This window comes from Phyllobates terribilis, unplaced genomic scaffold (assembly GCF_046119375.1).
Source record: "Phyllobates terribilis strain yellow unplaced genomic scaffold, ASM4611937v1 Scaffold_49__1_contigs__length_9717188, whole genome shotgun sequence".
NCBI classification, from domain to species: Eukaryota; Metazoa; Chordata; class Amphibia; order Anura; family Dendrobatidae; genus Phyllobates; species Phyllobates terribilis.
In genome coordinates, this window is record NW_027362809.1 from 2,002,411 (window position 1) to 2,025,170 (window position 22,760).

The 22,760-nt window shown below is 49.6% G+C and overlaps 1 protein-coding gene across 1 annotated transcript in view; it reads left to right on the forward strand.

Annotated features, from left to right (window-relative positions):
• Nucleotides 1-5,807: 5,807 nt before the first annotated feature.
• The window catches only part of LOC141191619 (uncharacterized), a 39,046-nt gene continuing 22,093 nt past the window's right edge, over nt 5,808-22,760 (forward strand). Inside the window, exon 1 of the mRNA XM_073661547.1 lies at nt 5,808-5,874. The gene's annotated coding sequence lies outside the window, so the exon portion shown is untranslated. The remainder of the gene's footprint in view (nt 5,875-22,760) is intronic.

Sequence of the window (22,760 nt, forward strand, 5' to 3'; positions counted from 1 at the left end):
GAATTGCCAAAATGTTATTGGACAAAGGTAATACTTGGGTGGATGCAGTACCTTTTGTACTGTTGAGTGTTAGAGTAACAACTTCCTCCACAACTCAGTTTACTCTTTTTGAACTAATGTCAGGAAGGAAAATGCCATTGATTTTCCAACATGAACCATTTTTGTCCACACCTCAAAAAGATGGTGTTGCAAGGTTCAAATGGTTGCAATTGTTGCAGGAAAACTTGAAAACCATTCTTCCACATGCTGCATCAAGAATGCAGAGGATGGAGCCACCATATGAATCCAAATTCAAAAAAGGGGCTCTAGTCATGATTAAAACTTTCAGGAAGAGTGGACCTTGGGAAAGTAACTGGGAAGGTCCCTTTGAAATAATCGACACCATGGGATGAGTTATGATCCTAGTGCAACCAGCATCCAACGTGGTTAAAAATATCCACAGACAACAAAAATTGTGGGTACATGTTGATCAATGCAAATTGTATATTACAAAATAATGATACTGCATTTCTTTTAGGAAGAAATGGATTCCAATAAGAGCTGGAATACGGAATACCATGTCCTTGATGGATGGAAGGGATTCAACACCAATCCTTCAAGAAAAGAAAAAGTTTCCCAGGAAAAGCTATTATCTGATGAGAACCACATTTCTGCTACTTTGTACTATTTCAATTCTGATCTACGCAGAAGACATTTTATATCATGGAGCAAATACTAGTGAAGTGAATGGGCATGAATGGGCATATCAAAGGAACTTTACAAAGTTTACAAACCAAGAGGATCAAGTATACAAAATCTAATAGATGAAGACATACCGGACGATTCAGTAGATATTACTGGAAACATTTGCATGGGTTATGGTGTAAAATGCTGTATTGAGCTACACTTCATACACGACATTTAATATTACATGCTGCCACAGGACCTAAGTCTAAATTTACACAGTTACAAGGAGATTATATACATTATAATAATACAGGCACATGGGAATGTAATCCTACAGATGTGTTATACTGGAATATAGAGATAAGAGGTGAAGAGAAAGCTGTGTGGTTGGGTGATATTACTAATGATATGATCACAAAAGGGACAGTTAGAACATCCGAAACAGAGATTGTGTTACAACTTTTGGGGAAAATTTTGGATCCTTCATTACTTTCTATTACAGAAGAAGATGAAGATTGGGTAAAAACATGGAATTTCCAGATAACCAGAGAATCAGTACAAGTACAAGTATCTGTAGTTTTTACAGTAACAAGTACTATCACTCCAGAAGGAAGGGTTGCACCACAAGCAGTACATAGTCAAGAAAATATGTCTCCTCTTTAACTGAAATGCAACACAAGGTTAGAGTTACCTCCCGAGTCTTTGTTAACATGGACCAGAAACAAATTATTTTTGGGAAGTTTTTCAAATGGTCCAACAAATGTTATACATAGAAGTCAATACGGGAATGTGAGATGGTTGGATAAGAATTTAGTTTTTTCTCTAGATAATCCATCTCCTAAGGATTCGGGACTTTACCAATGTTGCGTTTTAACTAAAAATAATTAAAAACAATGTAAAGATGTAAATGTTTGGTCAGCAGTAGATAATGTATGTACACAGACAAGGTTTCAACCATCTACTCCTTTCCAAATCAATCAATTACAATCTAAACCTCTATTAAGAGATGGAGTGTTGATAACTATAGTCTGGACTTTTGATATGTCTAACTTGAAAATCTCATCCAGATATCCCAAATGTCAATCACATCTCATCAACATGGAGATGGAAATAGAACAATGGTTTGGGAAAAGATCTTCAACACATGTTAGAAGTAAGAGGGGGATATTAGAAGGTATTTTGGGGGGGATTAGGAACAGTGGGAAGTTTAATTAATACTATGGACATTCATACACTTAAATCAGATTTGGAAAATATTGGGTATATTGGAGGTAAAGGGGTAAAAATTAAGAAAAGTTTGCATCAACTCCTTGAGAAGATGGTTTTGAACACTGCTGCTGTGCTGGGATCTTCAGTGTCACATCTACAAGATGCTACTTTAGCTCTAATAGAAAGTGAACAGGAATCCCAATGGCCGGAGCATGTCTAGAAATTCAGATTGAATACTCCACCAATCTGAAAATGATTGCACAGGCATTGCAAAGTGGAATTACACCTTTAGGAATAATGAGAAATTTGCCTACAGAATATAATTTTGCATTAAATCATACAGATTTGTGGGTAAATACGTGGTTAGGATGTGAACAGAACATTTGTATGGGAACATCACTAATCCCAATATCGGGAAGAGAAGAAACCATGGTTCCTATAACTGTTCTGGGCATTCCTGTTAGTAATACACAATTACTATATTATCTATTACAGTACACAGATTTTGCATTTGATGGTACAAACACTGAACAATTAGACATTTTTTCATGGTTATAGTGGGTACAGAAAGTATTCAGACCCCTTTATATTTTTCACTCTTTGTTTCATTGTAGCCATTTGGTAAATTCTAAAAAGTTCATTTTTTTCTCATTAAAGTCCACTCTGCACCCCATCTTGACTGAAAAAAAACAGACATGTAGAAATTTTTGCAAATTTATTAGAGTTTGCTCAAAAACACATGAAGGACTCCCAGACTATGAGGAAAAAGATTCTCTGGTCTGATGAGATGAAGATAAAACTTTTTGGTGATAATTCTAAGCGGTATGTGTGGAGAAAACCAGGCACTGCTCATCACCTGCCTAATACAATCCCAACAGTGAAACATGGTGGTGACAGCATCATGCTATGGGGGTGTTTTTCAGCTGTAGGGACAGGATGACTGGTTGCAATTGAAGGAAACATGAATGCGGCCAAGTACAGAGATATCCTGGATGAAAATCTCTTCCAGAGTGCTCTGGAACTCAGACTTGGCCGAAGGTTCACCTTCCAACAAGACAATGACCCTAAGCACACAGCTAAAATAACAAAGGAGTGGCTTCAGAACAACTCTGTGACCATTCTTGACTGGCCCAGCCAGAGCCCTGACCTAAACCCAATTGAGCATCTTTGGAGAGACCTGAAAATGGCTGTCCAACAACGTTTACCATTCATCCTGATGGAACTGGAGAGGATCTGCAAGGAAAAATGGCAGAGGATCCCAAAATGCAGGTGTGAAAAACTTGTTGCATCTTTTCCAAGAAGACTCATGGCTGTACTAGCCCAAAAGGGTGCTTCTACTCAATACTGAGCAAAGGGTCTGAATACTTATGCACGTGTGATATTTCAGTTTTTCTTTTTTAATAAATTTGCAAAACTGTCTGTATTTCTGTTTTTTTTTCAGTCAAGATGGGGTGCAGAGTGTACTTTAAAAAAATTAACTTTTTAGAATTCTCCAAATGGCTGCAATGAAACAAAGAATGAAAAATGTAAAAGGGTCTGAATACTTTCCGTACCCACTGTACATTTTGTTTCTAAGGTAATGTGTCTACCTGGACAGGATAAAGTCATTTATAACTCATGTTTCCATAATCATACCTCATGTCATGCCAGAGTTGAGAATGTGCACACGATACATGACTTGTTGACCCCAATAAGCTTGAACAAAATTTGTTTCCAAGTTATATCAGAAAATGAAGTTGTTTCTGCATTCTTCTCCTCTTGTGTACATGCTGAAAATCTGACAATAGGTTTATATTGTATGGAGGGAAATGTGAAAAATATCTCCAAGTAGGTAGGAAGTATTAATATTACATCAATAGGGACAAGAAATCTGAAAATCCTTTCAATACAGTTCAATTTGTGCCAAATAAATAATTTTCCTTGGAATATGTGGACAAATGAGATAAATAAAGACAAAGGTTTGTTAACAAAACAACTAAAAGAAGCTGAAATTGTATTTGGACATGAACAAGGTCATTTAGATGATATTGAACATGAGTGGACAAGTATGTCAGGCTCATCTTGGTGGAAAAATCTAGGAAGATCAGTTACTAGTTGGTCACAGTCTTCAGCAAAAATGGCTGCAGGAAGCGTATTAACAAATCCAATCATAATCATATTTATTTGGATCTTGCTGTGTATTGTTAATCAGATTTTTATCATGTGTAAAATTAAGAAAATATACAAAAAAATAAAGACAGAAATGAAAAAGGAAGATGATATTTTAAGAGAAATGTTAAAAAGAAAAAATATAACTTTTTGAGTGAATTTTTATTTTTAATTCAGAAGTTTTTGGGAACTCAGATGACATTCAATACAGGTGTCGATACAAGGTTTTCAGAATAAAGAATGAATGTGATACGAATGATGAGAGAATGAGTTTAGGATTGATTATGATATTTTTTAAATCATAATCGGGGGGGACTGTAAAATATTAATTTCTTATAAAAAAATATATATACATAAGCTTTAACATGCTTAGGCTCTAACCATGCTTAGATTCAAATATAGAGAAAGACTGCAGTTATTCTGGGACCTTGGTAGAAACACCTGTTCAGTTTGTCAAACCTATAGGACTCTTGTCTATATGGGTTATTTGGGTATAACTAGTGATCCTTAAAGGTCATTAGCCATATGTTTAAAATATACCAACATGAGGTGATGTGCACGTAGCCAAAATGCATATGTCACAAGCTACTAGTTTTGTTCTAATATGATAGAAGCTACTAATATATCAGCAAGTCGCCATATTGGGTTATGAAACTGTAAAAATATTCTCCAATGTATGTCTATGAGGCGAGATGGTATATAAGGAGAGCCGGACATGAATGGGGGAGATCACTCATTCCTCGAGTATCTCCAACACGGATCATGCTTCTATACTGGATACGTAAGAACCTATAATTGTTTCCTTTCTCTCTTCTAACCTGATTCTTCTTTTTGCGTGCTATGAACTATATTTCTTCATTTTTGTAATCACTTTTGAATGAACATTAAATAAGCTTTTGTTTTATCCACACAATTCAAGATTGTTTTCGTCTCTATTCTCACCGTACCCTTACCTAAAGTAAGGAAGTGTTAGTTTTCCTAACACCAACCAACAACCTTTTCACACTGCTCTGGCTTCAAGAGTGGTATTACGCGGACCCCTAGAAATTGGGACAGGAAGGTAGTTTGACTTGATTGGGTGCCTGTTGTGCTCCCTCAGCAGGCACAGTTTCATGTTGCCCACGGCCTCGGCGTGCATGTCCACTTCCCCCTCCCTTGTCACGCGCCTTGCCCATTTTAAATGGAGTTTAATATTTGTCACGTTGCCAAAAATGTCTGTATTATTACCGCTGTAATATAGGATCACGTCTGACCTGGGAGTCAGAGATGCTTCCAGTGGTCTTCCCCATGCTGTTCCCAAGTCTTTTCAGCACTGTATGGATGTGTCTGATCATATCTCACACACCACATGGCCAGATAAGGTTGTAAAATGTTATTTACTGGTGAATGTATTTTTCACAGTTGAAAGCAATGCAAAAGTGCAAAAATGCATCAAAAACGCTGTGTGTGAACATAGCTGAAGGTGTGGAGGAGTATTTTTGTTTTTGGTTATTTATTTTGCCTTATATACAAGCCATTAACCTGGAAAGGATGTTCCTTAACATATTTCCCAGGAAAATCCATTTTGGTTTCATTTTTGTATGTTTTATTGTGAGTCCGTAAAAGTGGCGTAATACTCTGACAACGTTGTTGACAGCAGTGAGCGGCTCTGCTACATCCACACTGTAAACCCCTCCTGACCCCACACATAAATTTCAGCTCATCCAGCACTATGACAACCAGCACAGCAGAGTCCTGCATCCACTGAGGCCCCTGATCATGTGACCCCTGACTCCTCCCCTTCTGTGACCTCATCACAGCTCCTGTGCGCACAGAGCAGCCATATATGTGGTGGCAGCTCTGCAGGTGGAGGTATGTGGAGACCCCCCATTACTGGGCGCAGGGGGCATTAACCCCTTCAGCACGGAGACTCTTTTGGGGTCTTGTGTTGCCCCTTTATAAGAATCATAAGGTTTTGTTCTGTTTCCTGTAATAGATACATACGACCCAACTATGGAGACAGGAAGGGAGGAAACATATTGTTCTCATAGTACAGGACCCCGTTACTGGCCCCACAGTGTAATGCCCCCATTATTCCCCTTATGCAGGATGTATGATGCCCCCCACAGTGTAATGCTCCCATTATGCCCCTTATGCAGTATGTATGATGCCCCCCACAGTGTAATGCTCCCATTATTCCCCTTATGCTGGATGTATGATGCCCCCACACAGTGTAATGCCCCCATTATGCCCCTTATGCAGTATGTATGATGCCCCCACACAGTGTAATGCCCCCATTATGCCCCTTATGCAGGATGTATGATGCCCCCACACAGTGTAATGCCCCCATTATGCCCCTTATGCAGGATGTATGATGCCCCCACACAGTGTAATGCCCCCATTATGCCCCTTATGCAGTATATATGATGCCCCCACATAGTATAATGTTCCCACAGTACCGCCTGAGGTAATGCAGTTGGAATAAGTCCTCTGGAATTTGTTTTCCCTCTGCCTGCTCCCCTCCATGTATACCCTCGAGCATGTATACATGCATGTAGGGGAGCAGGCTTTACTAGATATCGAGGCTTTGTACAGTAATATACCGCATGAGGATGATATCAGAGGAGTAAGACATTTCTTGAAATCGAGATCAATAGAGTGTAGCAGAAATAATGACTTCATGGAGAATCTTCTTAAATACACTCTTGTTCATAAGTTCTTTCTTTTTGACAGGAAGTTCTTCACCAGCTCAGGGGTACTGCGATGGGGAGCCCCTGTGCCCCATCATATGCTAATCTAGGTTTGAGCTGATGGGAGGAAACCACAATATTCAGGGATGATTATAAGTGGTGGCATCCATATATTGGGGTATGGTATAGATATATTCAGGACAATTTTATCTTCTGGTCAGAGACGAGTGAACAATTTCTTGAATTTGTCAGGGAAATCAACATCAATAGAGTGGGCCTTAGATTTACATCAGAGGTTAATTATAACCAGTTGCCTTTCCTGGATGTACTAATCAAGAAATAACGGGATGGGACCCTAGGGACACTCATCTACCCTAAACCTACAAGCACTAATAAACTATTGAAGTGGGATAGTCACCACCCCATCCCCCAAAAAAAGGAATACCCAAGGGACAATTTTTACAGTTGAGAAGGAACTGTTCTAATGTCACAGATTTTAATATACAGGCAATAGACATGAACACCAAATTCAAGGAAAAAGGTATCCACAATACATTTTGAATTTCACACAGTTGTTTGCAGAAAAACGGGAGAGACAGACACTCCTCCATACCTAACCAAGAGAGCAAGAAAAAGATGGGATAACACAAGTAATAGGAACTTGTGACAATCAGAGTGACCGTATCTTTAATATCCTCAGAAAACACTGGGATATACTTGTGGTGGACCCGGACCTGAGGGTGCTGTGTGATCTACTCTCACAATAACTTTCAGAAAGGGTCGTTCAATTAGGGACCGTTTAGTGCATAGTTTCTATAAAAAACCTGCACCCAAGGGGACTTGCTTAGATAGAAGAGTTTGCGGTTTCTTTATATGTGGAGAACGTTGTACATGTAATTGGATGAGACCATGCAAATCTTTCTCGAGTTCCTCCTTTTTCTAGAAGGACTATTCCAACTGTAAAACCTCAGGACTTGCATATATGGCCACTTGCACCTGCCCCCTAGATTATGTATGCACGACCAAGAGTTAGTTAGTTAGGAGGGTGGGGGAGAGGGGCATTTGCGCGATACACGCCATGGTCAGGACATCCCATTAGCGAGACTCATGAACAGTGTACATAGATGTGAAACCGGAGACATCTCCTTTTGTATCATTGAGATGGTTAATCCCAACGTGAGAGGAGGTGATCACAATAGATGTATCCTCAAAAAGGAAAGTGAGTGGATTTTTAGACATTATTCACTAGCCACTAAGTGACTCAATGAGCAAATTTCCTATGCCTCTTTTGTGTGAATACAGCCCCATTCTGGATTACATTTTTGGATTTTATACTCTACCCATTGCTACTCAGTTCCCTGTGAATGAGGTTCACATATTGTTTTACTTCATCGAGATATCTGAGCTTCTATATCAGAATTATTTCTTATCAGTTATATCCCATGTAACGGGTCTGGGAGGTGGAACCACAGAGCAACTATACAAAGGGGCAGTCCTTGTAAGGAAGCGGGTGACACCCAGGGAAGGCGGGCAGGTAGTCACGGCAAGTGACAGGGACAGTCTCTGGGTAGAAGGGCAGGTAGTCACGGCAAGTGACAGGGACAGTCTCTGGGTAGAAGGACAGCAGGCAGGTGGCTGGTGAGCGCTTCCAGGTGAGCGGGCGAGAGTCTCTGGACAGGCAGGTGGTCACGGCAAGTGACGGCAGAACCTCCAGGTAGACTAGCAGACAGGTAGCAGGTGGATGCTCCCAGGTGAGCGGGCAAGAGTCTCTGGACAGGCAGGTGGTCACGGCAAGTGACGGCAGAGCCTCCAGGTAGACTAGCAGACAGGTAGCAGGTGGACGCTCCCAGGTGAGCGGGCAAGAGTCTCTGGACAGGCAGGTGGTCACGGCAAGTGACGGCAGAACCTCCAGGTAGGCTAGCAGGCAGGTAGCAGGTGAGCGCTCCCAGGTGAGCGGGCAAGAGTCTCTGGACAGGCAGGTGGTCACGGCAAGTGACGGCAGAGCCTCCAGGTAGGCTAGCAGGCAGGTAGCAGGTGAGCGCTCCCAGGTGAGCGGGCAAGAGTCTCTGGACAGGCAGGTGGTCACGGCAAGTGACGGCGGAGCCTCCAGGTAGGCTAACAGGCAGGTAGCAGGTGAGCGCTCCCAGGTGAGCGGACAGGCTGGTCCATAGACAGACTGACAGGTGTCGGAACGCAGACCGTCGGACCGCAGGCTTGCAAGCAGGTAAGCGGATATCAGACAGGTATCAAGCAGGTATCTGGCAGGTGACTGGCAGGTAACAGGCAGGAATCTGGCAGGTGACTGGCAGGTAACAAGCAGGAATCTGGCAGGTGACTGGCAGGTAACTGGTAACGGGACCTGAGGGCTGAAGCAGAGTGAAGGCTTTGCAACAACATTGCTCGGGCACCTCCGTCTTGGAGGAGGTGCCTTATATATGGAGAGGTCCTCCGGCCATTGGCCGGGGACTCCTTAGAGCGGCGCGCGCGGCCCCTTTAAGAGAGGGGGAGCGCGCACGCGCGCCCTAAGCACAGTGACCAGGGGAGGAGCGCGCGCTGCCAGCAGAGCGGGAGGAAGACGCCGGGCACGGAGCAGAGAGGTGAGAGGAACAGCGTCCCTGCCTAGCAGGAGGCAGGGACGCCGACGCTACAGTACCCCCCCCTTTAGGCCCCCCCTTTTTTAGGCCAGACAGAAATTTACCAAGGATGAGAGGGGCATGTATGTTCTCCCGGGGCTCCCATGTTCTCTCCTCAGGACCAAACCCCTTCCAATCTACTAGAAAAAAGGTCTTTCCTCTTACCCTTTTGGTGGCCAGAATGTTCTCTACCTCAAACTCGTTTTCAGCGGAAACTGGAGCAGGAGGCGTACCTGTAGACTTGGAAAAAGAGTTAAGTACCACGGGTTTGAGGAGAGATACATGGAAGGAGTTAGGGATCCGCAAGTTGGCCGGGAGTTTCAATTTATAGGCCACCGGGTTGATCTGTTTGATAACCTCCAGTGGGCCGATGAACCGAGGCCCTAACTTGTAGGAAGGAATCTTGAGCCGGACATACTTGGACGAGAGCCAGACTTTATCTCAGGATGGAATTGTGGAGGATCCAGGCGTTTTTTGTCAGCGTGTTTTTTCATCCGCTCGGATGACTGAAGGAGTGCGGATCAGGTACTCTGCCAAATGGAGGAAAATTTGCTAACGAGAGATTCCGCAGCCGGATTGTCCACCGAGGTGGAGACGGGAAATGGGATCCGAGGATGCTGACCGAAGACTACAAAAAACGGGGATTTGGAGGAAGATTCGCTCTCGTGATTATTGTAAGAGAATTCGGCCCATGGTAGGAGATCCACCCAGTCTGAATGGTGGGCATTAACGAAGTGCCGGAGGTAACTGGTCAGGATCTGATTGATCCGCTCCACTTGACCATTGGACTGTGGGTGGTAAGCGGAGGAGAAGTCCAGGGTGACGTCTAGCAGCTTACATGTGGCTCTCCAGAAGCGTGAGGTGAACTGAACCCCACGATCCGACACGATGTGGAGGGGCAGGCCATGGAGACGGAAGATGTGGCGGATAAAGTCTTTAGCCAGCTCGGGTGCAGACGGGAAGCCTGGCAGGGGAATGAAATGAGCCATTTTGGAAAAGCGGTCAGCGACCACCCAAATGACCGTACAACCGGCAGAGACAGGGAGATCTGTTATGAAGTCCATAGCTATATGCTGCCAGGGGGCAGCAGTTACTGGAAGAGGAAGAAGGCGACCAGCTGGCAGGTGTCTCGGAACCTTGTTGCGGGCGCAGGACACACAGGCAGAAACAAAGTCTATTACGTCCTTGTGCAGGGTAGGCCACCAGTAGAGCCGGGTAATAAGCTGGAGGGTCTTTTTCTGACCGGCGTGGCCAGCTAGCTTAGACGAGTGACCCCAGTGTAGGATCTTCTCCCGATCAGGTACCGTTACGAACGTCTTACCGGGAGGGAGACGATTTAGACTCACGGGGGCCACCTGCATTACTCTGGCGGGATCGATGATGTGTTTAGGCTCCTCCTCAAGATCAGACACCAGGAAGGATCGGGACAAGACGTCAGCTTTGATGTTTTTGTCAGCCGGGCGAAAATGAAGAACGAAATCAAAGCGGGCAAAAAACAAGGACCACCGGGCTTGGCGCGGGTTAAGTCTCTGGGCGTTCTGGAGATAGGCCAAGTTCTTGTGGTCTGTGTAAATTATTACCGGGTGAAGAGCCCCCTCGAGCAGGTAATGCCACTCCTCCAGTGCCAGCTTAATGGCCAATAATTCTCGGTCTCCTATAGAATAATTGCGCTCAGAAGAGGAGAAGAGTTTGGAGAAAAAGCCGCAGGTTACCATTCTTACGGAAGATGATTTTTGGGTAAGTACCGCCCCGGCTCCGGAGGAGGAAGCGTCAACTTCTAGGAAGAATTGTTTGTTGCCGTCCGGACGATGCAGCACCGGGGCGGAGGAGAAAGCCTGTTTTAAGGAAAGAAAGGCTTCCTCTGCTTCGGGCGGCCATTCTCTGGGATTAGTACCCTTACGGGTGAGCGCAGAGATAGGGGCAGTCCGGGAAGAGTAGTGCGGTATGAAGAGGCGGTAATAGTTGGCGAAGCCCAGGAACCCCTGAATAGCCTTCAACCCCTCTGGTCGGGGCCACTTCTGGATGGCAGACAGTTTCTCAGGATCCATTTGTAGGCCGGTCTGAGAGATTATGTAGCCCAGAAATGGAAGAGAGGTCTGCTCAAAGATGCACTTCTCATATTTAGCGTAGAGGTGGTTCTGCCTGAGCCTGAGCAGGACCTGACGAACATCCCTCGGGTGAGTAGGAAGGTCCGGAGAGAAGACCAAGATGTCGTCCAGGTACACAACCACGCAGGAGTAGAGAAGGTCACGGAAGATGTCATTGACCAACTCTTGAAAGATGGCAGGAGCGTTACAGAGACCGAAGGGCATTACAAGGTACTCATAGTGGCCGTCCCGGGTGTTGAATGCCGTCTTCCACTCATCCCCCTGACGGATACGGACCAGGTTATACGCCCCACGGAGATCCAGTTTGGTGAAGATTCTAGCCCCCCTCAGACGGTCAAATAATTCAGCAATGAGCGGGAGGGGGTATTTATTCTTCACTGCAATCTGGTTAAGGCCTCTATAATCTATACATGGACGGAGTGAGCCGTCCTTCTTTTTGACGAAGAAGAAGCCTGCTCCCGCCGGGGAGGTAGATTTCCGAATAAATCCCCGGGCCAGATTCTCCTCAATATATTCTGACATGGACGGGGTCTCTGCAGCGGACAAAGGGTAGATACGCCCACGGGGAGGAGTAGAGCCGGGTATCAAGTCGATCGGGCAGTCGTATGGTCTATGAGGGGGTAATGTCTCTGCTTCTTTTTTATTGAAGACATCCGCATAAGACCAATAGGGAACCGGTAGACCGGGTAGATTGACTGGGGTAGGAGAAGGACGAGCAGGATGAACGGGAACTAGACAAGTCTTATGGCAGTCCTGTCCCCAGCGAAGGACTTCTTGTTTCTGGAGCCAAGGTAGGCCTAGCAAGAGTGCGTGAGAGAGTCCAGGCAGAACATGAAAGGAGATGCTCTCAGAATGCAGCATTCCCACCTGTAGAGTTAGAGATTCGGTGATGAGTTGGATGGGATGTGGTAAGAGGCCCCCATCCACGGCGGCCACAGATAAAGGTACGGCCAGAGGTTTGGTGGGAATACGGTATTTTTCTACCAGGGATTGAGAGATGAGATTTCCAGCAGCTCCTGAGTCAAGTTGAGCCAGTTCAAAATAGCGGTTCTCTCCGCAGATGATAGAGACTGACAGCATCAGGGATGGAGAGGGTTTACTTTTCTCTAGGGCGACCTCTCTGAGCGATCCTAGACACAGGCGTTTCCCGACCTCTCTGGGCAGGAACGGATCCGGTGCTCCTTACTGCCACAGTAGAAGCAGCTCCCCTCGGCACGGCGTAAGTCTTGACGGGTTTTGACCATCTTGGTCTGGTCGACCTGCATAGGTTCAGGTGAGTGTGCCTGGGGAGTAACGGAGGGAGTGACGGGTTTCTGGAAGGTAGGGGCTAGACGTGGAAACCTCCTCTCACGGGTGACCTCTTTGGCGCGCTCCTGGAACCGGATGTCAAGTGTTATTAAGTCGTCGAGAGTGGTAGGAATGTCCCGACCGGCGAGTTCATCTTTAATACGGCCGGACAGACCCTCCCAGAAGACAGACACCAGGGCGTCATTATCCCAGGCCAGCTCCGAAGCAAGGGTACGGAACCGTATGGCATATTGACCCACGGTGAGATTTCCTTGACGGAGGCGTAGCAGAGATGATGCGGATGAGGTCTTCCGTCCGGGTTCGTCAAAGACTTTCCGGAAAGCCGTGAGAAAGGCTGGCAGGTCGGACACCAGGGGTCTCCTCTCTCCCATAGAGGATTTAGCCAAGCCAGTGCCTCCCCCGTGAGATGGGACATAAAGAAGGCTACTTTGGCCCGGTCGGAGATAAACTGGTGGGACAGGAGTTCAAAGTGCAGGGTGCACTGGTTTATGAAGCCCCGAGCTTGAGCGGGATCGCCTCCAAAGCGAGGAGGTGCAGAAAGCCGGGGTCCGGGGCAGGATACCATGGTATTGGTGGGCAGCGGCGCTGCCGGGTTGCGAGTCATGACACTAGCGGTGGTTGCTGGTGGAGCAGTCAGAGTGTCCAGGCGAGAGTTGACATTCCGCAGGTGACTCAGGATGGACTCCTGTTGGGACCTCTGCTGGGACAGTTCATGACATAGGTCCGAGAGCGAGGGAGCTTGGGTGCCACCGGGTTCCATGGCCCGAGCAAACTGTAACGGGTCTGGGAGGTGGAACCACAGAGCAACTATACAAAGGGGCAGTCCTTGTAAGGAAGCGGGTGACACCCAGGGAAGGCGGGCAGGTAGTCACGGCAAGTGACAGGGACAGTCTCTGGGTAGAAGGGCAGGTAGTCACGGCAAGTGACAGGGACAGTCTCTGGGTAGAAGTACAGCAGGCAGGTGGCTGGTGAGCGCTCCCAGGTGAGCGGGCAGGAGTCTCTGGACAGGCAGGTAGTCACGGCAAGTGACGGCAGAACCTCCAGGTAGACTAGCAGACAGGTAGCAGGTGGATGCTCCCAGGTGAGTGGGCAAGAGTCTCTGGACAGGCAGGTGGTCACGGCAAGTGACGGCAGCGCCTCCAGGTAGACTAGCAGACAGGTAGCAGGTGGACGCTCCCAGGTGAGCGGGCAAGAGTCTCTAGACAGGCAGGTGGTCACGGCAAGTGACGGCAGAACCTCCAGGTAGGCTAGCAGGCAGGTAGCAGGTGGACGCTCCCAGGTGAGCGGGCAAGAGTCTCTGGACAGGCAGGTGGTCACTGCAAGTGACGGCAGAGCCTCCAGGTAGGCTAGCAGGCAGGTAGCAGGTGTGCGCTCCCAGGTGAGCGGGCAAGAGTCTCTGGACAGGCAGGTGGTCACGGCAAGTGACGGCAGAGCCTCCAGGTAGGCTAGTAGGCAGGTAGCAGGTGAGCGCTCCCAGGTGAGCGGACAGGCTGGTCCATAGACAGACTGACAGGTGTCGGAACGCAGACCGTCGGACCGCAGGCTTGCAAGCAGGTAAGCGGATATCAGGCAGGTATCAAGCAGGTATCTGGCAGGTGACTGGCAGGTAACAGGCAGGAATCTGGCAGGTGACTGGCAGGTAACAAGCAGGAATCTGGCAGGTAACTGGTAACGGGACCTGAGGGCTGAAGCAGAGTGAAGGCTTTGCAACAACATTGCTCGGGCACCTCCATCTTGGAGGAGGTGCCTTATATATGGAGAGGTCCTCCGGCCATTGGCCGTGGACTCCTTAGAGCGGCGTGCGCGGCCTCTTTAAGAGAGGGGGAGCGCGCGCGCGCCCTAAGCACGGTGACCGGGGAGGAGCGCGCGCTGCCAGCAGAGCGGGAGGAAGACGCCGGGCACGGAGCGGAGAGGTGAGGGGAACAGCGTCCCTGCCTAGCAGGAGGCAGGGACGCCGACGCTACATCCCACTTATACTATTTAGTAACTAACAAGTGTGGTGTTCCTCGTGTATCTCTAATTATGCAATAGGGGTGAAATTTGGCCATTTAGGAATATTTTGTGGGCCACCATCCCATATTTTATGAAGTGATAAAGTAGATCTACATGCCTATTGCATGATGGGAGGATGTGAAATACTTGTTTTTAGTCTCCCTTGACGCTGATCTCAGATAGAGGACTTTTCTATATTGCTGGAACGCAACCCAAATTCATTATGTGCTCCGGAGTGGAACGCATGCACAGTCGTACATAGGAGACTGTAATGCTCTCCGGCATAGAATACACACATCCAGGTGTGCACAATCGCTGACAATGACCCTAGATGCGCTCTGGCATGGAGTGCATAACTACAGGCATGCGCAGTCACGGGTACGAGTGGCGCGGCGGCAATCAGTTTATCTGGCGTTTCAGTGTAAAGTGCGTCACTTCCAGACATGCACACTAGGTGATGGACATTATAGGACCTCTAGCTCATGAGAAGTAGCACAGACGCTGTACATTATTGTAGACAGACTCCATTCTATATGTCCTGTGACAATTCACCTCTAGGAATGGGAATGGGTCTCCTAGTCTGGGGAGGGGTTTTGGATGAAGTGGGATATTTATACATGGACACCTGGCTATTAGGCACACTATGTTGAACATCATGAATTATCATCCCTGTATCAAGCCTCTTGATGAACCTGTTGGATAAACGCATTGAGGCAGATTATTGAAACATTCTCTGATGACTATCATACCCTTTCCTTTATATATACCTTGAGACATATCCGATCCTATTTAATGTATCAGTGTATTTTTTTGATATATATATCAGAGTTAACCAGGGCATCTGACGGACAGCCATCAGTGAGCAGAGGTGCCATTGTTGTTCCTTAGAGTGCCAACCTGCGCGGTTGGGCAGTATCAGCTTTGTTTAGGTACAGGATAGGGTAAGGTAGTGACTGTATCAATTATTCAGCAGCATCATTGCTTACATCTGTTTATATACATCCACAACAAGCCATCGGGCTCCCTCTCCTTCCCCATCATCACAGTTTCAGCGAGATCCACATTCCCGTGATGGTGATACCATTGAATAGAATAGTGAATCAGGAGTTGAAAGCTCCCTGATCCACCATTCAGCCTTCGCCTGTGAGTCTGAGACTCCGTGCACAGCAGGCACAAACACGTCACTACATCACGGCTGTATTGTGGAGACTCAGTTTGACCAAGGTTTCTGACCTTAATTAGCCGCTGTGTTTTTGCTGCCAAGAGATGCAGAAACGTTGCCGAAATTTCTGCAGCAAATACTCAATGTGCGCACATACCTTAGGGTTATGGCTTGTTCACTATCATCATAAGGAAAGGCCAGGTGATGCAAATTTCCCAGATTTATAAAAACCTCCTCTAACCTTGTGCCATTAAAACGCAGCCTTGGGTTCTTCTAAACAGCTGCCTAGCACTCTGAAAATGAAAATGGTGGAGGCCACAAAGCAGGAGAAGGCTATAAGAAGATAGCAAAGCGTTTTCAATTTACCCTTTGTTACAGGGCGGTATTCCGTATATTAATCATTAATGCCAGCCTTGACCATCAGTAACCAATATCCGGCTAATACCTCACATGTTACGTACTCTGATTCCCTTGCTATAAACTATACTGAACGGCGACTAACTGAGATGAAGCCGTGTATCAATGAAAGATATTTATTACACACAAGTCTTCAGTTATTATACTACTAATTACCGCACTAACACAGTACACAATAATAATATATAATTAGCCCCACAATAACCTAATTATACTTCCCACCCACTTACCTAAAAAAATACATACATTAATAAGAGTCCACCGCCCATCACTAACTATCCCTACGGAGAACAAGGGGTTAATAGCAGCGATATTTAGCAGAGTCCAGGTGCTGTGAGGCTGAAGATCCTGCTTGAGGGTGACCACAGGTGCTTGATGGTAGGAGAGTGGGTGCTGCAGCCATAAGGAACGCTGGGGTCGTGTGGGGTGAAGAGAGGCAGAAGATCAGGTCAGAAGGTGAGCAGCAGAGTGTGACAGGCTGCCCACTGCGGCACATAGGGAGGACATGGAGAGAGGAGGAGGGGGCCATGGATGAAGGGGCTGCTGTGGAGTACAGTGCAGGACGGGAGCAGGGCTGAGGCTGGAGAGCAGAGGAGATGAAGGGACTGCGGGCAAAGGATGACACAGAGAGGAGGAGGGGGCAGGGCCGGCGTCAGCACCCGGCGTACCCGGGCAAGTGCCGGGGCCCTGGAAAATCAGAGGGGCCCACCGCCCACTCACTGTCGGGGCCCTGGCCGCTTCCTCGGCACCTGTTCAGGGACGCAGGCGCTGCTTGATTGCCGGCACTCCCCCCAGACACGGCCGCGCGCTGTCCGGCTGTGTCTGCTAGTAATGACGCGGCAGGGTCGACGGCACTGCACCTTTAATTGTGCTTGTGTGTCGCCCCTGCCGCGTCATTACTAGCAGACACAGCCGGACAGCGCGCGGCCATGTCGGGGGGAGTGCCAGCAATCAAACACCGTCGGAGCGGAGGTCCTGCACAGATGGGCGGGAGGGGCCCGGACCCGACCGCAAGTGGGCCCCTCTGATGTTCCAGGGCCATGAAGTCTGTGACACGCCGGGGGCCCTGCACTGCCCCATACCTGAGGAGCTGCTGGACAGGACACTGGACCGGGGACAGGTGAGTGAGGCTTCCCCAATCCCCATATTAAAAATATTTGCAATGGGTCTGTGTGAGTGCATGTATGTGAATGTCAGTGTGTATGACTGTGTATATATATTTGTCTGTTTTATATATGTCTTTAAGAATTTTTGTAAAAATGTGTGTATGTCTGTATGTGTACATATCTGTGTACCGTGTGTGTGTGCGTGCATGTGTCTGCGTACCGTGTGTGCGTGCATGTGTCTGCGTACCGTGTGTGCGTGCATGTGTCTGCGTACCGTGTGTGCGTGCATGTGTCTGCGTACCGTGTGTGCGTGCATATGTCTGCGTACCGTGTGTGCGTGCATATGTCTGCGTACCGTGTGTGCATGCATATGTCTGTGTACCGTGTGTGCGTGCATATGTCTGTGTACCGTGTGTGCGTGCATATGTCTGTGTACCGTGTGTGCGTGCATATGTCTGTGTACCGTGTGTGCGTGCATATGTCTGTGTACCGTGTGTGCGTGCATATGTCTGTGTACCGTGTGTGCGTGCATATGTCTGCGTACCGTGTGTGCGTGCATATGTCTGCGTACCGTGTGTGCGTGCATATGTCTGCGTACCGTTTGTGCGTGGATATGTCTGCGTACCGTGTGTGCGTGCATATGTCTGCGTACCGTGTGTGCGTGCATATGTCTGTGTACCGTGTGTGCGCGTGTCTGCATATGTGAAGGATGAGGGGGCAGGCTGGGCCCTGTGTACTATATATATATATATATATATATTTCTCCGCCGTATCTCTGCATCATGAATCGTGGTATGTGTTAAAAGGGCCCACTGAGACTCTTTCGCCCGGGGCCCAGAAAAACCTGGAGCCGGCCCTGGGAGGGGGCCATGGATGAAGGGGCTGCTGCGGAGTACAATGCAGGACGGGAGCAGGGCTGAGGCTGGAGAGCAGAGGAGATGAAGGGACTGCGGGCAAAGGATGACACAGAGAGGAGGAGAGGGCCATGGATGAAGGGGCTGCTGCGGAGTACAATGCAGGATGGGAGCAGGGCTGAGGCTGGAGAGCAGAGGAAATGAAGGGACTGCGGGCAGAGGATGACACAGAGAGGAGGAGTGGGCCATGGATGAAGGGGCTGCTACTTAGTACAGTGCACGATGGGTGCAGGGCTGAGGCTGGAGAGCAGAGGAGATGAAGGGACTGCGGGCAGAGGATGACACAGAGAGGAGGAGGGGGCCATGGATGAAGGGGCTGCTGCGGAGTACAGTGCAGGACAGGAGCAGGGCTGAGGCTGGAGAGCAGAGGAGATGAAGGGACTGTGGGCAAAGGATGACACAGAGAGGAGGAGCGGAACATGGATGAAGGGGCTGCTGCGGAGTACAGTGCAGGACGGGAGCAGGGCTGAAGCTGGAGAGCAGAGGAGATGAAGGGACTGCGTGCAAAGGATGACACAGAGAGGAGGAGGAGGCCATGGATGAAGGGGCTGCTGTGGAGTACAGTGCAGGACGGGAGCAGGGCTGAGGCTGGAGAGCAGAGGAGATGAAGGGACTGCGGACAAAGGATGACACAGAGAGGAGGAGGAGGCCATGGATGAAGGGGCTGCTGCGGAGTACAGTGCAGGACGGGAGCAGGGCTGAGGCTGGAGAGCAGAGGAGATGAAGGGACTGCAGGCAGAGGATGACACAGAGAGGAGGAGCGGAACATGGATGAAGGGGCTGCTGCGGAGTACAGTGCAGGACGGGAGCAGGGCTGAGGCTGGAGAGCAGAGGAGATGAAGGGACTGCGGGCAAAGGATGACACGTGGAGCTAGAGAGGAACAGAAGCAGGTCAGGTGGAGGCCGGCAGGGAAGTAGAAGAGTAGAGCGTGCAAGCACTGCAGTTCTGCCATAACCTCTGCCCTCCTCCTGGCGTGCATGTGACGCACCCCCTGGGCCAGTGCTGTAGGGGATACCCGGAGCCGGATCTCGATGGGGGTAGTAGTCCTTGTGGCGGTGACCCGGTCCGTGCCCAGGGTGTCAAACTAAGTGGCAGTCTATGGCAGTAGATGTTAACTTGATTGTCGACTACGCCACCCGTTGAGTGCGGCTTTGAAGCCGCCGCTGCAGAGCAGTCCGCTGAGGCCGGTGGTATATGTGCAGCAGGGATGGTATAACCCCCAACGGGAGGGGTATGGCCTCAGGGCAGCAGGTGTAGATGGTGGGGGTTGTGACGGTGCAGTAAGAAGACTCAGAGTCGGGAGATGCAGTTCAGGGTTTTTACTTACTGGTGTTCTTTTAGTCACTCTGGCCTTGAGTGACCACCCGAGCCGTGCTGCGTCGACCAGGTCCTGGACTCGGCCAACCCCCAGGCAATTCCGGAGCGTGGTTCTGAGCTCCTTTCTGACTCTCCCTTCCTCTGGCCGTTCCCACCAGGGATCCACTTTTGGCCGGCTCCCTCGGGTCTCTTGGTGGTCAACCCTCCTCTGGGCTCCCTGACCCTATACTTGGTGTGCCTTTCTAGTGGATTTGGTGAGGGTCGTGGCAGATCCTGACCACGACCTCCGGTTCCTGGCTAAGGTTTGTTTTGGCCTCTGCCAGCTTGGGATCCGGTACCCTTGTCCGCCAACCCTTCACCCTTCTGTCCTTATTCTGGGATCTTGGGGTTCTCTTCTTGTTTCCTCTCTGGGTCCTTCCTACTCCTCTCTCTCTCTCTGCAGGCTCTGTTCTGGAGCTGGGCCCAGCCGGAGCCACGGCTCCCTGTCAGCCCTCCTGGCCGAGCTCCTCTGCTCTGCTCAGGCTCTCCTAGACTCTTCTTCTCCCAGACTCTTCTTCTCCCTGCAACTAGATGGTGCCCACCTTATATATTCCCTCTATGTGTGAGCTCAGGTGACCAGCACCCAATGAGCTCCTATCTTTACCCAGACTACTCCCCCTATCTGCCCCTACACTACTGGGATGTTCCACCCCCCTCCCACTCCAGCCAGGGACAGACGCTGTCGTACCTGCACATATACTGGTGGGAGTACCGTCGTTCTGTCCCCCGGAAATGGGATGTATGTAGTGCATGCAGCCTACTAGCTCAGTTCCACACTCCATCCTTACCCGGGAGTGGAATACCACACCTCTGGCTTGAGGTGTAATACCCCTGTAGCAGCCGAGTCCTCAGGGTGCTACATTCCCCCCTGGTAAACCACAGCACGTCCTCGGGCTGTAAAGGAATAAAAACATCCACAAACATACAAATTTTTTTTCAAAAACATCATAAACATACAAAACACTATATATATCATCAGCATAAAACTTTTCATATAAAACTTTTCATAGTAAACATTCTTGTTCCTCCGGCCACGGTGCAACTTGCGACCGGGTAAAGTGCAACAGTCTCTTCAAGAAAAACACAGCTTTCCTATAAAACCAGTAGGGGGCGCCTTAGAAAGCGCAACTATATACAAGGGGAGGTATGGCCGCTCTCAGTCCTCGACCAGTGGGATTAAGGAAGGAATGATCGCTCTCAGTCCTCGGTCAGTGGGAAGAAGGAACATACGGGTAACAGTTTAATTTGCTGGTCCCAACGGGGACTATAATGGTAACAGTTCCTGTACCCCGACGGGTAACTATGCACAGTTCTTTTTACCGTACTCTAGTAAGGGCGTCCTCCTGATGCTTCCTCCCTGTACTCCTCAGACCCGTCCGGGTCCTCTTGCTCCTCCTGACACCTCAGCTCTTCCTCTGTCAAACGGTGTACATGAAGGGCATAGGGTCCTTTGGCACATTGGTGCCGGGTGAATGTGACCTCGTCACCCAGGTATAGGTCACGACCTCTGTGTCCCTCCGGTAGGTGGGACTCGACATCTCTTCTGGTCACGAAGACGTCGCCGGGGGTGTGATGATCTCTGATGAAGCCCCAACCGTGCTGCAACTGGAATTTAATTACAGTCCCGGTGGCACGGGGACCGTGGGCTGCACGGGGGTTCCTTCGGGTCCGGCTCTTTTGTTCTGCACTTTTTATTTGCAGCCGCTGCTCACGGACCCGCCTCTCTCTTCGTTCTCGGTCAAAGACGTCCAACTGCTGGCGGCAGCACTCCGCACGCTCAGCTGCGGCCGCCCGGGTCTCCTGAGTGAACCCGATGAGGTCTCCTCCTGCGGGGTCCCACTCGAACTGCGCCTCCTCTATCGAGAGCGGGGTCATCTTGACGGGCGCCGGAGCCGGGATCAGGGGCTCATCCAGGGGTCTTTCTTTCCGGAGTCGGGGCTGGTGGTACTCCGGTGGCCACACAAAGGGCTGCCCATCCGGGCAAGTGTGCTGGGCAAATAGGTCTTCACCCAGGTGTGGCGCTGTGGACGTTGAGAGCGCGGTGGTGGTGGCGGCGCCCGGGTTCACCAGGCCTTGCGACCAGGCTTGGGGCACCCTGAATGTAAAGGGCACCGTGAAGACGGCGGCGCCCGGGGTTACTTGGCCCAGCGACCAGGCCGGTGGCTCAGTGGGGGTGGAGGGCGCTGTTGGCACTGTGGCGCCCGGGGGCACTCGGCCTTGCGACCAGGCCGGTGGCGTCTCCTGCTTGGCCGCGCTCAGGGTTGAGGCGCGTGACGTCACAGGGGGCGTGGCCGCGGCTTCTGTTTGAGGCCTAGTCGGGAGCGGTGACGGTGCAACGACGGGCACGGCAGGGGAAATTTCGGGCTCTGCGACGGGGAGCTGGGGCAGGCTCACGACTTCTCGGCTCGGGGTAGTGACGTCCCCTTTACCTGCCTCCGTTTCTTTAGCTCCTTCCTCGGCGTCGTCTCCGGCCTTGATTCCTCCTGCACCATCCTCAGAGGCGGTCTGACTCCTCATCTCGGGTGGCGTGCTCCGCTGGCGGGTTCCAGCCTGCAGGGCCATCTCTCTGCTCCACTCCGTCAGCGTTTCTCGCTGCACCTGGGCCATCCTCCGTGCGAGGCGCTCCAGCTCGGTCTGCGCACACTCCCGGTCTCGGGGGAGCTGTGCCAGGATCTCCACCAGGCCTAGTGGGGTTGTCGCTTGCAGCAGGCTCCTGACCACAGGGTCGGTGCTGCCTGACTCTCCCTCCATCTCCGGGTGCGACTTCTCCGGACTCCTCTCCAGACTCCTCCAGGCGGCTCCCATCTTCTCTGTTTTGTTCTGTATCCGCCCACATTGAGGGTGGTCCCGGGGCAACTTGGTGATTGTCAGTTCCAGGGGCAGTCCCCCCACGCTGATGGACATCTCTAACATCACAGTCTCTGCCGGTGGGGGCGGTTTCCGCTTTTGGCGCCATTCCTTGACCTGGCCCACGATGGGAGGTGGCCTCTTGCCACCCTCTGGCACGCCCATAATGGCGTCCGCTCTGCCAGGGCGGGAAATCTTCTGAAATGGCGGGAATCGTCTCCCAG